This window comes from Eurosta solidaginis, chromosome 4 (assembly GCF_040869045.1).
Source record: "Eurosta solidaginis isolate ZX-2024a chromosome 4, ASM4086904v1, whole genome shotgun sequence".
Classification (NCBI taxonomy): Eukaryota; Metazoa; Arthropoda; class Insecta; order Diptera; family Tephritidae; genus Eurosta; species Eurosta solidaginis.
The window spans coordinates 181,771,287-181,787,713 of NC_090322.1; the positions used below are offsets into that span (position 1 = coordinate 181,771,287).

Here is a 16,427-nt window from a genome sequence, read left to right on the forward strand (position 1 = left end):
TTTTGGGTCACATTTTTGCGGCGCCTGAAATAAACCGCTTTCTTCTTCTTTTTCTTTACCATTAAGAAAACACTTGAAACTTATTCAATTTCTATGAAATGATTTCACGCACATTTTGCGTAGTAGAGGCGTGTTTTGCTTATACATAACTACAAATGATACAACAAATTGGGCGGAACAACAACTCATCCTCACCTATTTTATGTCGTTTTTCACAAAATCAGACCAACTGCACAACAAAGACTTGACATTACTGGCACACTTATACATACACATTACACATTTAAGCACTGTTATGTTTATTAAAATTTCTGCATGAATAGCTATATTCGATTATTTGTTAGTAAATATACTTTTTGTATATTAAAGTGCAGCATACTTTCAGGAGCTGCCCATAGATTTTCTTAATTTTACTTATAGCAAGATATTTTTTCTTCTTTTACATTACTTTACTTTCCTACAAAAAAGAGAAAAATCAACAAATACATTGATATTAAACGTTCTATGCTTTCGCTGCGTTTAACCGTTATACACGTGCTGTCCGTTCGTCTTCCCGTTACCAACTGAGCTGTGAGAGTTTACGAAAAGTCAAATTTCAGCCAAGTTTTGACTTACGAGTACGAGTAGTGTGCAGGCGAAGTATTTAATAGCAACAACAGGAAATCGCTAGAAAAATTCCGTTATAATTGTGATATGTATAGTAACAACAATAAAGACACGAAGTCAATGCAACAGTGAGTGATACAGTAAACGCTTGGCTCGCCTAGTAGTCAGACTAAAACAAGCGACAAGTCACACACTTTCGTTGCTGTTGTTTTTAGGGAGAGAATATGAGAGTGAAAGTTATGGCGTAAGATGGATTATGACAGTTCGTGTGACAGCGTTGCCAAATTTTTCTTGAACTACATATGTACATAGAAAGTTTAGAAGCTTATGTTTTTAAATTTATCGAATTCACCTATTCCATATCTTTAATGGATAGTAGAAGATTACTAAGTTCTTAAAGTGTTAGCTGCCAGTCAACATAAGCTACCCTGCAAAAATTGTTGGATCATGTGGTCCACTGGAGTACTTACCATTATACTCCACTGTAATGCAGCAATGGACCAACTCATGTTTCTACACGAACATATTGTAAGCCGATCATTGCTCGTTTTTAACGATTGTAATCACTACACCATGTTTATTGGACTGTGGGTACTCCATGGATTACTCTGATGTAATGCGGAGCTGGAGTATATGGTCCAGTCCTAGGACATCGCAATGTTAATTGGACCATATTTTGTGTATGAATTGTGGTTAATTTTGGAGCACTCGGTTGGTCCATAGCGAGTACTCCATACATGCATGCATGGAGTACTCGCCATTTCTACAGGGTCTGATTTTCGTGTTTATACAATATGGATATAAAATGAAAGCTGTTGATGAGAGCTTTAAAGTAAGATAATTTTTATTGTGATATTACGATTAGTTGCATTAATTAAAAACGGGTAAATATGCATGCGAAGCCGAACTAAATGAATTGATAATACCTACATAGATATGTACGTCCGAAATGAAATGTCCGAGTTTACACGTATAAACTCCGTGTTGCTATTATCGGCAATTCTCTTTTGGTGTCACTTAAAGTGTTCCTCATTTGGGGCTTGGACTGGGACTGGAGCTGGGACAATGACTGGGAGTAATGGGTGGAGAAGAATAAAAAGAACTATAGAAAAGGGAAAAGATGGAAGGAGAAAGAGACTGAGAAGGATATAGAGTTAAACGAAGATAGAGAGATAGGAATAGATGGGAAAAATACGGATGGTGGGACGCAGATTATGAGAAAGGCAGAGGGAGACGTGAATAAAAGATAAGGAAAAAGGGGGAGAGAAGAGGGAGAATAAGAAGTAAAAACTTCTTAAAACTTATGCAGGTAGACCAAAGTTAGGACAGAACAAAGTCTGCTGGATCTGTTAGTTTTAGATAATTTCTAGACTGTTAAGTTTGATAGTTATGTTGCGTTCATTTCGGAAATAAATTGAGATCACTTTGGGATTGGCTTACGTACTATTTCGATATTAATTTGGGAATGTGCTGGGGAACATTTCGGGACTATACGCGCGATTATTTTGGGATTATTTCGGAACTATTTCCTCGGCATTCCTTTCCTTTCCTTTCCGTTCCTTTCCGTTCCTTTCTTTTCCCTTACCTGAAACCGAACCCGTAACTCCAGTCGTTTCTGTTACCACAATACCCACTGCAATGGACCACCGGAATGGACCATGTATCTATTAACATAACAGTAACAATAATAATTACGCTAGCTTCAACCGTCCAGCCGGCACCCAAAAGGTAATCCTGTATATCTGAAATAAATATGTATGTACTACTATGAAAGAGCGGAAAATTATGGGATTCAAGGGGTTGTGTAGCGCAACATATAGCTTCTCCAACCCGATTGTCAACCTCACCTTCGAGCGGCGAATCCCGTTTCACCAACAGACGAGGCTCTGGCGACCCCAAGCTCCTCATGGAACTTGGGGGTGGGGAGGGAGGGATGGCCTGAAGGTTCAATGTGGCCATATAAATCGTTCCCGAGATGGTCGGGCCAGCACCTTAATGGTGCTGTGTTACCGGAGCGTATCGGATCTGTATCCGACAAAGGACCATCACATCGATAACATTCCCCAAAGCCTTCGGGGAGTAACCTAATCGCTACAACAACAACAACAACAACAGCGGAAAATTATGTACTCACATGCCCTGCGAAAATAGTGCAACTACTCTTGAAAAAGTGCTGTCTCAGACAAACCTCTTTAGGGTATTATTTAGTTAGATCTCAAAACAAATCTAATACACATTGAGTTTGAAAACTATTTGTGGGTAAAAATCGATCAATACCTTTTATATGTATAAGGATTTCGATTTTTCACCCCCCATTTCGGAGCGGGTAATTTTTCGTTTTTCTGTGAATATCTCTTGAAATAATTAAAAATTGAGTGCTCCGCATTCGGATTCCTGATTCCAGGGCAAAATACTTTTAACACCTCTTCCAATATTTTTGGACGTTTATATAGCAGTCGACCCTGGTGATAATTGCTAACATAACTTTTTTTTTTCTTTCAAAACAACATCGAAACAAAAATTCTCGATGCTTTAACTATCAGCATATTTTTTCACACGGTTAACTATTTCTAACACCTAAGAGACAGGGTTTCCGATAAAAATTTAGGCTTTAGTTACATTAGAGCACAAGTTGAGAACTAGCATACTTCTAAAATCTCAAGCAAATCTTGGAGTTAATTGCACCAGTCCCGAACTAGCGCAGAACTATCGCCTAAGCATGCGGTACTAGTTCTTTTTCTGACACTTTTAATCTCATGACGTTTAGAACTTCCTAACTGAGTGCAAGTGTGGCTGCCAACAACAGATTAGCACCAGTTAGGAGGTAGTCATTAAACCTGTCGCATCTTTTGATTTGCGTGACTATCTTCCATTTTCTCTGCATAGTTACTTCCCAACAGGCTTTATTTGGAAAAAAATTGGGTTTCTCAAGTTAAGAAAAATATAATTCTCTACTTGTAATCAAACGCGATTCTCTAATTGGACTCAAATGTGGGATTGGAACACTGCAGTATTTTCAGGAAAGTAAAATAAGCACCTTGTTTATTAAAAACCAACCACTTACACACAAACATATCGGAATCGCCGAAAAGATGGGTACCACTGCGTATACGTAACATTTATTTTGAGATCAATGTGTTTCAATTTATAGCGCTTCATCAACGTTACGGACCACTTGTTTACTTCTGCATAGTAAACAGCCACAAATTTAGTTATACACATTTGGAGAATGTTTTAATTTCAGCTTTCTCTTAACTCGATATCCAAGGTGGAATATCAACTGGAGAAATACGTTGGAGTTACACATTTCTCGGAATTTCTCTTTAGTTCGATATAAACTCGAGAACTATTTATTTTACGAATTACAAATAGGTTGTGTAAGGATTAGAGAACGATGTTGGATATCAACTTTAGTATCCTGTACCAAGTAACATTAAATATAAACTTTTAAAATGGGGTCGCCCTTAACAGTTTGGCAAACCTTCCGTGTGTACAATGGTAAGCTTATCAGCAAAACTTCATCTTCTTTAAAAACCTTAATCTAAGTTGTAACCAAAAGCTCCCAGATGTTTGTAGTGAAAAGCTAAAGGTATCAAAGCCGCGTGTTGCAGGCGAAACTCGGCCTTATTCTCTTCTGAGTTATATTGTGCCAAACATTCACAAAAGCATACCATTTTATTTTGCAAAATAAAACTTTTGGCTGCAGTGCAAAGCTAAAAAAGCTTTCTTAACATTCTGTTTATTAATAACATAAAAGTTTACTAAGTTCACTGAATGCCATTTGCCAAGTTTCAAAGATTACCTTCCTTGAATAAACTTAAAAACTTTCAAGCCCGTTTCCGTTTTGAAGCTTTCCTTCGTTTTATGAAACATCTTAATATTTATATACAATTTCTTCTGCACGTGTGTTTATGACTAAAGTCCTCCTGATGGCGCGTTTCACTTGAAACTCGGTACGGGGGTACCTCTTCGGCCAAAATATTATTGTGAAATTTTTCTTTCCAGGAAGTGGACCAGGGGCTGGTTTATTCCAAAAAATATAATTTTTGGTGTGACTTGCATGAAATTTGATACAGGAGTATCTCCTTGGCTAGCATATTATTTGAGAAACCTTTCTTTCCAGGAAGGGGACCAATGGCCGAATTGTTCCAAAACATATTATTTTTGGCCCGATTTCTTTGAAATTGATTATTAAGGCAGGTTAATTTTACATATTATTAAACGAATGCAAAAACTGTTCGTAAAGATCGTCATAAGATACAAATTTTAAAAATTATGCGTTGGTTTCGTATAGTTTTATAGGTGCTTTGAAGCTGGTTTTAGTTCCACATATGAGCCCATTTCCGAGATAAAGATCAAAATATGGGCCAAGGTGATCCCAGAATTACTATAATTATTATTTATTAAGACACAAGTAATGCAGAGTCTTTTAACGCCCCACTTTTCATTCGATAAAATATTTGCTAAGATTAAGGATTATGGATAAATGACTTAAATCTACAAATTATTTAAACTTTATATGTGTATTTGTTTTCACGATATGAGTATGAAACAGGATATGTTAATGAGGGTTTTAACAAGGGGCCAGGGATAAGAGTAGCGGGATGGAAGGGGGGAGTTATACGAAACCCCATAGGCAGAAAAGAAAAAAAGGAATATATGGAAATTGGTGAGGATGAGAAACAGGGGGAAAGAGGGGAGAGTGAGAAAAGAATGTGAAAATCAGAAATGGAGATACTAGTGAAGAAAGAGCGGAGGAAAGAGAGTAAGGAGAAGAAGCAGGAGAGGAAAAGACATGAAAAATTGAAGGAGACGAAGAAAAGTTGGCGTAGAGGAGAGAAAACTTGAGAAAGTGAAAGGTGGAAGATACGGTGGAGGGACAGAAATCAAACATGAAGATGAGGAGGGAGAGGCAAGAAGATAGAACATTTTTTTAGCAGAAGCTACAATATGGCAATGCCTCTGCAGCTGGGAGAGTAAATGCTTCATAGGGAGAAATATTATCGGGCAGGGGAGTGCCTCAGTTATATATCTATATTAGAGCGGGTCAAATTATATGGGGGAAAATGGGGAAAAAACTTCGGGTGCACATCCAGTTTCTGAATCTATGGGTCATACTGATTAATATTGTCCATGGGACCATAGGTCTGAAAACAATTTTGAGCCTCCCTAATTTTGTTAGAAAATTTTATAGTCCAATTCGAAACCGAATTTGACATTTATTTTCATGTATTCTATTTGTGAGCGCCGCTATTCGGATTTGGATATAAAATTTTCTAACAAAATTAGGGAGGCCCGAAATTCATTTCAGACCTATGGTCCCATGGACAATATTACTCAGTATGACCCCTAGATTCAGAAACTTGATGTGCCTTTTCAACAATAAATTTGAGCCACCCTAGGTAGTGGGCTTTGAATTGGGTATGGGAATGATAAATGAAATAAGGGATAGAAGTGAAGAGGGGAAGCGAGGCTCTCTCTTAAATTTAGGCAAACCAGTTTTCGGGCAGAACGTAGTCTGTCTGTATAGATATATAATGGGGACACTGTAAATAGAGGACCGCAAATTGATGTATATGCTAAAGGCTTGGTTTCCTTGAAACCGGTGCCGCTATATAGCGGTCGTTGCATAGCGGTAGAGTATGTGGTCAAAAATATTGCGTAAATATTTACTCGTAAAAGTAATTATGTGGAAAATAAGAAGACGGTGAAGTTCACCGTAGCATAATATAGCGGCAGGGCATTTAATATTACGTCATGATGGTAGAAACTCGTTCATCACGGTTTTTTGCCACCGCTATTGTCAAAGTGGTGATTATGTTGTCCAACAATTGCAATTTCTTATAAAAAAAAATTTGAAAAAAAATATTTCCTTGTATGTTCATTTAAAGAAAATAATAATAAAAAAAACTTAAAAGAAAAACCCAAAAATGCAAAATTAAAATTTGCAAGCCGTCTGCCGTAACTCTTCGTAGTTTCCAACAAAGCGGTGCCGCTCCAAATGGTGAGTATACCGGCCGCTTTTTAGCGGGCGTAATATAGCGGCACAGTTTTGGAGAAAAGCCTTAAGTTGTCTAAGTTCGGGTGTAGCCGAACATTATATGCTCAGCGTGAGCTTTAATTCTACAAATTACTCTTCTACATAATACGTGGCTCCGCCCATTAAAAAAAAATTTCTCCCAATTTCCTCTTACAATAAAACTTGGTAAGTGAAATATCATTGCCAAAATACTATTTTTCGCTAAAATATATGTATGCAGCTTATTATTCTAGTCTACAAACCTTTTAAACTACTTTTATATAAAAGTAGGCGTTGGCTTTAATCGATCCCGTCTATTTTTACTAGAAATATTTCCTGCTTTAAGGAACACTTGTGTACCCAATCTTATCACAACCAGGTAATATTTCTTTGAGTTATGGGTCCCGAAAGATAGAAAATTGCTTAGTCACAAAAGGGGCAGTGCCACGCCCATTTTCAACAATTTTAACTTTTCCGATTTCTTGTTATAATTCCAATTGGGAAAAGAAATATAAATTATGTAGAGCTCTTTTTCAAAGATATAGCTTACTTTATTCGTCCACGACTCCTTTAAAAATATTTTATATGAAAGTGGGCATGGTCCTTAACTTCTTCGAAGTATTCCTTATAGTAACGGCAAGCTCTCTGCTGAATTTTGTTAAGATAGGTTGAACGGTTTTTGTTTTATGATTAATAATATTTGTAAAACTGATTTTATCACAAGTTAGCGACGCCACGCCCATTTTCAAAAATGTTTTCCAAAATGTTATATATATACATTTTGTTTTCTGTACCAATCTATTCTGGATCCAGATAAGCCCATATACCGAATTTGGTGGAGATATCTCAATATTTGCTCAAGTTAGTCGTGTAAGGGGCAAGGTCGTTAGTCAGGCTTCGTGATATGGGCTATGGGCTTTCTGACTTCGGACACTCTAGCCTTCTTACCAGTTTCGACTTTATCCCGTACGGAACGGACTATTGTATGCCGATAACTGCTCCCTATATAACCTTCACCCCAGTCATTCCACCGAGACAGGACTGGGGAAGAGGAATTATCTGGGGCATGGGATCGGTTAACTTGTTCACGGATGGGTGGAAGCTGAACGGAAAGCTTGGTGGGGGGTCTTTTGTCAAGAGCTAAATGTAAGCCGCAAGTTTAAGTTGGCTGATCACTGCAGTGTATTCCAAGCGGACGTTGCTGCGATTAAGGATGCATTGGATGAAATGCTATCCAGTGCTACTACGGTTAGGGAATTTAACATCTACTCTGATAGCCAAGCGGCTATAAAGGCTTTGGGCTCAACTACAGTGCGATCGAGGGTGGTCTGGGAGTGTCTGACCTCGCTTGCGATTGTATCGAATTATTTGACAATTAAGATTATCTGGGTCCCGGGCCATAGTGATATCCCGGGTAACTGTCAAACGGATCTCTTAGCTCGCATCGGTACAACTGAACCGGATGAAGATGGCTGTAGGGATTTCGGGATTCCGCTGGCCACCTGTGGATTGCTCCTCCATAGCTGGGCCTCGAGTCAGCTCAGCAAACGTTGGGCGGACACCACGTCTTGCAGGGTAGTAATATCTTTCTTGCCGAAAGTGGATGGCAGGAGGTCTGCTGAAATAGTTGGGTTCACCCAGAACTAGGCGACAGTATTTCGGTCGCGACTCACTTGGTTCTCCCGAGGATTTATCCAAAGTTGATATCGGTATCATTCGGAGCTTTATCGTTGCTACCCAACGATTCTTTAAGAAGCTAGATCTAAGTCACCGTTATTTTTGGTGTATGTGGTATCACAAAGGACCTTCGTGTTGTCCAAGTGAGCTATCCTTATCAGGGCAACTACCACCTAACCTACCTACCTACCTAGTCGTGTAAGGGACGGGAAAGCAACATCAAAAGCGTGGTTGCCCTCGGCAGTAATTTGGGAGTAGACTGGTCCCCATACGAAAGTGTCTGGGAATATTGTTTTCAGTATTTATTTTGATCCCAGGAGCAGGAATAGTTTTTTTGTTGTATCGTGGTTGTTATATATCCTAGCGAAGTTCTTTAACCTTGTGATGTCCTTTTAAGCTCTACAGCCGTTTTAATCCAGTCCTATCCATAGTCGGTAAACATCTTTGAACGGTCGCGCCTGGTGATCTCCGTTATGTGTAAATATACGTTATCCAACTCTTGCAGTAGAGGAAAAAAAACTACCCAGCAGAAATTCGGCACTCTGGCTCAACTAATATGTAACTTAAGCCTCTAATACCAATGTCCCTATGATCCAATCTTTGTGAAAGTTCAAGTTTACTTGGACTCTTGTTATTGGACGGAGCAAAGCGCTATTAACACAACAATAATAAGAACAAGTAAGATATGGCCATGAAATTTTTCTTGCCGCCCATGAGATTGAGATCAAGAACGCCAGTCCTTAGAGATCTCTTTTTTGTATGTTTGTATGGAAGTGGTAACGGTTTTTTATCGATAACAACCGTTGTCGACCGATCATTATACACTTTCAGTGTACACTGCTACAACAACAACAACAACCGACCATTATCGGTTTATCCTTTATTTTCTGATTGTTATCAGCGTGTATATAACAAACGTTATCGATGAGTTATCGATGATTTATCGCTTTGTTATCGAAAAATTAGCGACTTTTTAAGAAAATTGATCGATTTGTTATCGAAAATTGGTCGACCTTTTATCGAGAAGTTTTCGATTTATTACAGCAAATGTATCGATTTATACCGAAAAAAATCATTTTGTTATCAAAACGTTAAAGCTTTGTTTTCGAAAATTGATATATTTGTTAAAATAAAATATGTCGATTTTTCATCGAAAATTTATCGATTTGTTATGTTAAAATTATCAATTTTTTAGAAAAAGAATTTGGATCGATTTGCTATCGAAAGAATATCGATTTGTTATCGCTTTGTTTTCGGAGTGCTACCGATTGATTATTGAGGAGTTCTGGGCGTGAAATTTATTTTTTATCGGCGAGTTATAGGTTGGTAATCGGTATTTTATCGAAGTGTTTTCGACGTACGCCTGTTGAGTCGTTGATTTTAATAATAGACGTTTATACACTAGTCATACTTTTTAACGCAACGAAATCATAGATGGCTTTTGGACTATGTAGAAGATATTTGAGAGTTCAGTTTTATTTCCCTGTAACACATCTTATTAAAAGTGTTAAATTTATGCCGGTGAATGGAATATAAATAGTCAGCAACTGAGCCTGACATTTTATATTTCTTAAATTAGCGAGTAAAAAACTTTAAAGGGAATTGGATCCTGCTTATCTTCACGAACAGACTCCCTGATTCCCTATCTGCACATCGAAAGGGCTCTTAAAGCCACAATAGAGATGGATGGTTGGCGCAAGGGTGCCCAAATGGTGGACGAGGCTATACATATGTACACCGATGGATCCAAAGTAGTGGAAGAAGTAGGGTCTGCGGTATACAAGCTGCCAGAGCACTGTAGCGGTTTTCAGGCGGAAGTATTAGCCGTAACCAAATTAGTAGAAATACTGGAAGAAAATAGATTAAACTGCAGGCATGTCAACTTTTATATTGACAGTCAAGTAGCAATTAAGGCAATAATCTCGCATAGCACACCATCTAAAAGTGTGTTAAAATGTAAGCAATCCCTGGAAAGAGTTGGTACAGGGAGGAACATACATCTATATTGGGTCCCACGGCATATGGAAATAGATGCGAATGAAAAAGCCGATGAACTAGCTTTAAAGGGCACATCCCCTGAATCTTGCTGCGTAGACATCCCAATTAGATTGGGCGATATTAAGAGAAGGCGAGAGGTGCACATGATCAAACGCGCGGGAAAGAAGCGGGTCCAAGCGCGAGGCTGTAAAATGTCGAATATTGTGTATAGGTCTCACAAACTGAGACTAACAAAGCTGCGCCTATCATTAAAAAAAATTAGGACTGTATACTAATGACGGGTATTCCGACTGGAAACTACCTTCTGGCGTAACATTCCTTTAAATTAATCTTGGTCAGACTTAGCAGATGTAGAAAGTGCGTGTTGTGCTCGTGCCTTGCGCTTGCCAGGCTAAGACACCAGCTATTAGAACTCCTACAGCTGTCAGATCTAGAACTTCTGGTATTTGCGAAGAGAACGGAGTTATTTTATTACATAGGTCCTGGTTGTTGATTGAGTTTTTCAGTTTGGTCGTTAAACAAACTTCTGATAACACTACGGCTTTTTTTCTTATTGGACGTTGGGTAAGCGCACTACCCTCAAGTGGCCCAATGAAACCAGGCTAATCCTGTTCATGTGTCCACACCCCGTGGACCGCCATTAGGCGGGGAGAGGCGATTTAGTCGCCACTACTTCGTATGCATTTCTCTGCGCTCCGGACGGACTCATTCAGTCTATGTGAGGTCCTCATGGACCGACCAGCTCAACCTAACCTATCCTTACAGCTTTTAATCATTCTGGTTTCAATGAAGAATTTGATTTGGCATGTTACATTTAAAGTGCGTCACCATATTTGGTCTCACTTTCGTAGGTTCAGAGGATTGTTTTTAAAACACGATTAGATAACTATAATCAAACTTTTTTCATAAGCACAAGTTTTGTTGCTCACTGTTACATATGGTGAAGTATCCTGCGTTGGCATTTGCCTTTAAAATCGATTGATTTTCAAATTAATCGATACTTCGACTTAAATATACTTAATGAAGCCTTTAGCTCAACTTTTTACATATTCACTTAACATTTTTTTGTATTTATTTAGTAATAGCACTTATAATCATACACTCACTTCACAAGATGTGGTTGCAATTCGGTATCTCACAATAGCCGCTGTCACACGCACAAGAGTCATTATCTAATCTTGTGAAGTGGCCAGCAGCTGCAATAAGCACCAGTTCACATCGTACAAGAGAAAAATTCAACCGACGACACTTCACATTTGTCACTTATTGTTACAGTTTAGTTTGAACACCAACGTGTCTGCTAAATTTTTTTGTTCAGTTTTCAATTTCAGGTTAGCTTTTCGACTTGGAATCACATACTCGTAATTAGATTTAAGTTTAATATTTATACTGAATTTACATACAGTCTATGTCGCGCTAAATCCTACTTACCCCTCCTCTTAATAAAAACGAATTTTTCATACTGACAAATGTTTGATAACTTACGTGGTACAGTGGTCGATTTTGTCCGTAATAGTGGTTCGATATTAAATCTTTAAGGTTCAATTACGAATGCAAAGTATAGATACGGTACTCATTTTAAGTATTGGTAAGCGAATATCGTTTTTCTTCAGGGTTCATTTAAACAACAAAATATTGGAATGCCCTCAATTTAATAATATTTTAGCTGGCATACAAACTGGAGTTAGTTTAGGAATCAAAGTTCAGTTTTAGGATGTTATTCTTTTTTTACAAAACCACTTTTTCTTATTTGTAAGTAGTTGTTGATTTTGGAGCGATTCACAAATGATCCGTCAGGCTGCGTTACCATCGCAGCTTCAAATCTTCATATCTTAACGGACAACTTTGAGGTATAATTTTAGGCACTTTATTCTTCCCTAAATTATACCAAAGTTAACCTGTAGCAGTCCGAAAATAGTCTCGAAATGATTCCGATAGTACTCAACAAAAGATCCTGAAACTGCCGTAAAATCGTATTGAAATTTTGAAAGATTGTTTTAAAATCGATCCTCTGAACCTACGAAAGTGTGACCAAATATAGTGACGCACTTTGAGTATAGCACGCTAAATCAAATTCCATCAAAAACCAGAATGACCAAGAGCTGGAAGGCTCTGTTTCTGGCTGTTCCATTCACCGGCATACATTTAACACTCTTAATAAGATGTGTTCCAGTGAAATGAAAATGAACTCTCAAATATCTATTAGTCCAAAAGAATGTACGATAAAATTCCATCCCCTTAAAAAATGTATCAAAGTCAATCCGGTATGCATGGTTAAAGGTTAGGTTGAATATAGCTTCATATTAAGTGATATACCCGCGCATCCTCCCTTTTACTGAATGTGATGATGTGTCCATCTTAGATGCCCTCTTCTTAAAGTAAAAACGGTCTTATTGCGTAAAGCCATATGTCCTTCTTTAAATGAAAAAAAAAAAAAAAAAAAAATGATTAGTACTGTATTTACCTTATTATCTTACAAAAATTTTCGACAGTAGGTTGACTTGGTCATGTGGTATTATTCGGGCTATATAAAATTTTGGAAAGTAGGCGGGGTCACGTTCTTAATAAATAAATGATGGCCTCCGAAGAGATTTTAGGCCAAGCTTCTCGTCCAATTTGCGTCGTGCTCCTTTTAATTTTTCCTACAAATTGGCAGGACGGGACCTACTTGTTTTATGCCGACTACGAACGGCTTCTGCAAGGCAGATGAGCTCTCACTGAGAGTTTTTCATGGCAGAAATATACTCGGGGTGTTTGCCAAACACTGCCGAGGGGGCGACCTCGCTTAGATATATTTTCTTCTAATTGAAAAACCCTTGTTTCTAACCCAGGATTTTCGGTGTGGTAGGCGGGATCAGGTTCATGGGCAATATAAATTTCAACGTAAATCCGATTCTGCTTGGCATATACTGCTGATATTAAAGTATATATTGAATATGTCTGCAGAATTGTGAAAAAGTGCGTGGTATCATACCCCCTATTAGGAAATGATTTTAATTACCATATCTCCGCAATTATTTAGATTAGATATCCAATATTTACTATATATATTCTATATGTCTAAGGAAATTGAGGTGGGAGTGGGTTTGTGATTGTGGAAGTGGACGAGGGAGTGGGAGGGAGATATATGGAATAAGAGATGGTCCACAATGAGAAATGGAAGATATACTAGGAGAGACTGGAAAAGAGGATCAAGAGGAGAAGCGCGCTCACTTTTTAAATGCAGGCAGACCTATTTTCGGGCAGGACAAAGCCTACCGGCTAGATATGTCAGACACAGAAGCCGAAAAATGGTTTTGGTTGCTTGCATATGAATTTGTTCAATCTTATGTTTTAAGAAAAAAAATGTTCGTTGGAAATAAAGTTTTTTTCTTTTTAAATTTAATATTAAAGTTTAGGATTTTTGGCTCACCAATCAATGCTGATTAATGTTTTAACGGGTCACTTTCGAATGCATGTATGTACATGCGGTACCTACGTCTTAACATACCGGAAAGCACCTCTCGCTGCAGCTATATGGAGAATGGCGAGGTGGAATCATCAATACTCTTCATGCTTAATTGTCCAGCTTTCGCCAGAACTAGTCAAAAATATTTCGGTATTTCTAATAATATAAACAGCTAGAGTTAAAAAAAAAAGATTTTAAAAAATAATAACAGAGCATTACTTTTATTTTAAAAAATACATTAAAATGGTCAATTCTTAGTAAAAACAAGTAAGGAAGGCTAAGTTCGGGTGTAACCGAATATTACATACTCAGCTGAGAGCTTTGAAGACAAAATAAGGGAAAATCACCATTTAGCAAAATGAACCTAGGGTAACCCTGGAATGTGTTTGTATGACATGTGTATCAAATGAAAGGTTTTAGTGAGTATTTTAAAAGGGAGTGGGCCTTAGTTCTATAGGTGGACGCCTTTTCGATATATCGCAATAAGGGTGGACCAGGGGTGACTCTAGAATGTGTTTGTACGATATGGGTATCAAATTAAAAGTATTAATGAGGGTTTTAAAAGGGAGTAGCCCTTAGTTGTATATGTGAAGGCGTTTTCGAGATATCGACCAAAATGTTGACCAGGGTGACCCAGAACATCTTCTGTCGGGTACCGCTAATATATTTATATATGTCATACCACGAACAGTATTCCTGCCAAGATTCCAAGGGCTTTTGATTTCGCCCTGCAGAACTTTTTCATTTCATTCTACTTAATATGGTAGGTGTCACACCCATTTTACAAAGTTTTTTCTAAAGTTATATTTTGCGTCAATAAACCAATCCAATTACCATGTTTCATCTCATTTTTCATATTTGGTACAGAATTATGGCATTTTTTTTCATTTTTCGTAATTTTGGATATCGGAAAAGTGGGCGTGGTCATAGTCGGATTTCGGCCATATTTTATACCAAGATAAAGTGACTTCATATAAGTACGTGAACTAAGTTTAGTTAAGATATATCGTTTTTGCGCAAGTTATCGTGTTATCGGCCGAGCGGAAGGACAGACGGTCGACTGTGTATAAAAACTGGGCGTGGCTTCAACCGATTTCCCCCATTTTCACAGAAAACAGTTATCGTCATAGAATCTATGTCCCTACCAAATTTCACAAGGATTGGTAAATTTTTGTTCGACTTATGGCATTAAAAGTATTCTAGACGAATTAAATGAAAAAGGGTGGAGTTACGCCCATTTTGAAATTTTCTTTTATCTTTGTATTTTGTTGCACCATATCATTACTTGAGTCGAATGTTGACATAATTTCCTTTTATACTGTAAAGATACTAAATTTTTTGTTAAAATTTGACTTAAACAATTTTTTTTTTAAAGTGGGCGTCTTCGTCATCCGATTTCGCTAATTTTTATTTAGCACACATATAGTAATAGGTGTAACGTGCCTACCAAATTTCATTATGATATCTTCAACGACTGCCAAATTACAGCTTGCAAAACTTTTAAATTACCTTTTTTTAAAAGTGGGCGGTGCCACGCCCATTGTCCAAAATTTGTCTAATTTTCTATTTTGCGTCATAAGGTCAACGCACCTACCAAGTTTCATCGCTTTATCCGTCTTTGGTAATGAATTATCGCACTTTTTCGGTTTTTCGAAATTTTCGATATCGAAAAAGTGGGCGTGATTGTAGTCCGATTTCGTTCATTTTAAATAGCGATCTGAGATGAGCGCCCAGGAACCTACATACCAAATTTCATCAAGATACCTCAAAATTTACTCAAGTTATCGTGTTTACAGACGGACGGACGGACATGGCTAAATGAATTTCTTTTTTCACCCTTTTTGATATATAGAAGTCTATATCTATCTCTATTAGTTTATGTCGATACGGATTACCGTTATGCGAACAAAGTTAATATACTCTGTGAGCTCTGCTCAGCTGAGTATAAAAATAATCTTTTAAATAAATTACATTAAAATTATAACAATTGTGTTTTTTTGCTTATTAAGTTTTTTTTTCAAAATTGTTTTCGACTAAAACGAATTCGAAAAAAGAAAAACTGTCTGAATGAAAGTTGTTGGAAATGTTCTGAACTTATTTCAGCTGTAAAGAAAAAAAATATTCCATAAGAAATTTGTTAAAAATGATAATATAGTAGTTAAAAGTACATTTTAGACTAATTTCTCATAATTTAAGGCTGATATCTCTACTAAAATTCAAAAACACTATAGATATTAATACAGATTCTGAAATGTACGTAAAATACCTTTAAAGTAAGCCCAATATGATATTTTTCCTATAATTCTATCAGAAGCTATGAAGATTTTTTGGCCAAACCCTACATTCATATGGCCAAATATCTATTTTGCAAAAGTGGGGGACTCGAAATCGGACTTAGAGCTATGGTGTCTTCAAAATTTTTTCTTAGAATCATCTGTAGATTACATTTTTGCTTTACTTCTGATGGAAAAAAAACCATCCGTACAATTTGACCGGCTCTACTGTACATAGATATAGATGGCGTCAGCGTGCTGAAAAAACCCACATTTTATTTCTTAGACCGAATGGTTAAAGGTTTCTAGCATATTCACTTAGTATGTTATTAATTTTCCAGTGCTAGCGAGTCCAAGACGACCACGGTGCCGTGCGATTCCATATGTATGTTTGTATGCAAGTATA

The 16,427-nt window shown here is 37.3% G+C and overlaps 2 protein-coding genes across 3 annotated transcripts in view; one reads left to right on the forward strand and one right to left on the reverse strand.

The window, feature by feature from the left end:
- Nucleotides 1-427, reverse strand: part of Syt12 (Synaptotagmin 12) — a 50,541-nt gene extending 50,114 nt beyond the window's left edge. The window contains exon 1 of the mRNA XM_067779649.1: nt 196-427. The gene's annotated coding sequence lies outside the window, so the exon portion shown is untranslated. The remainder of the gene's footprint in view (nt 1-195) is intronic.
- The window catches only part of LOC137250742 (uncharacterized), a 239,011-nt gene that overhangs the window by 169,031 nt on the left and 53,553 nt on the right, over nt 1-16,427 (forward strand). The gene's annotated exons all lie outside the window — the stretch shown is intronic.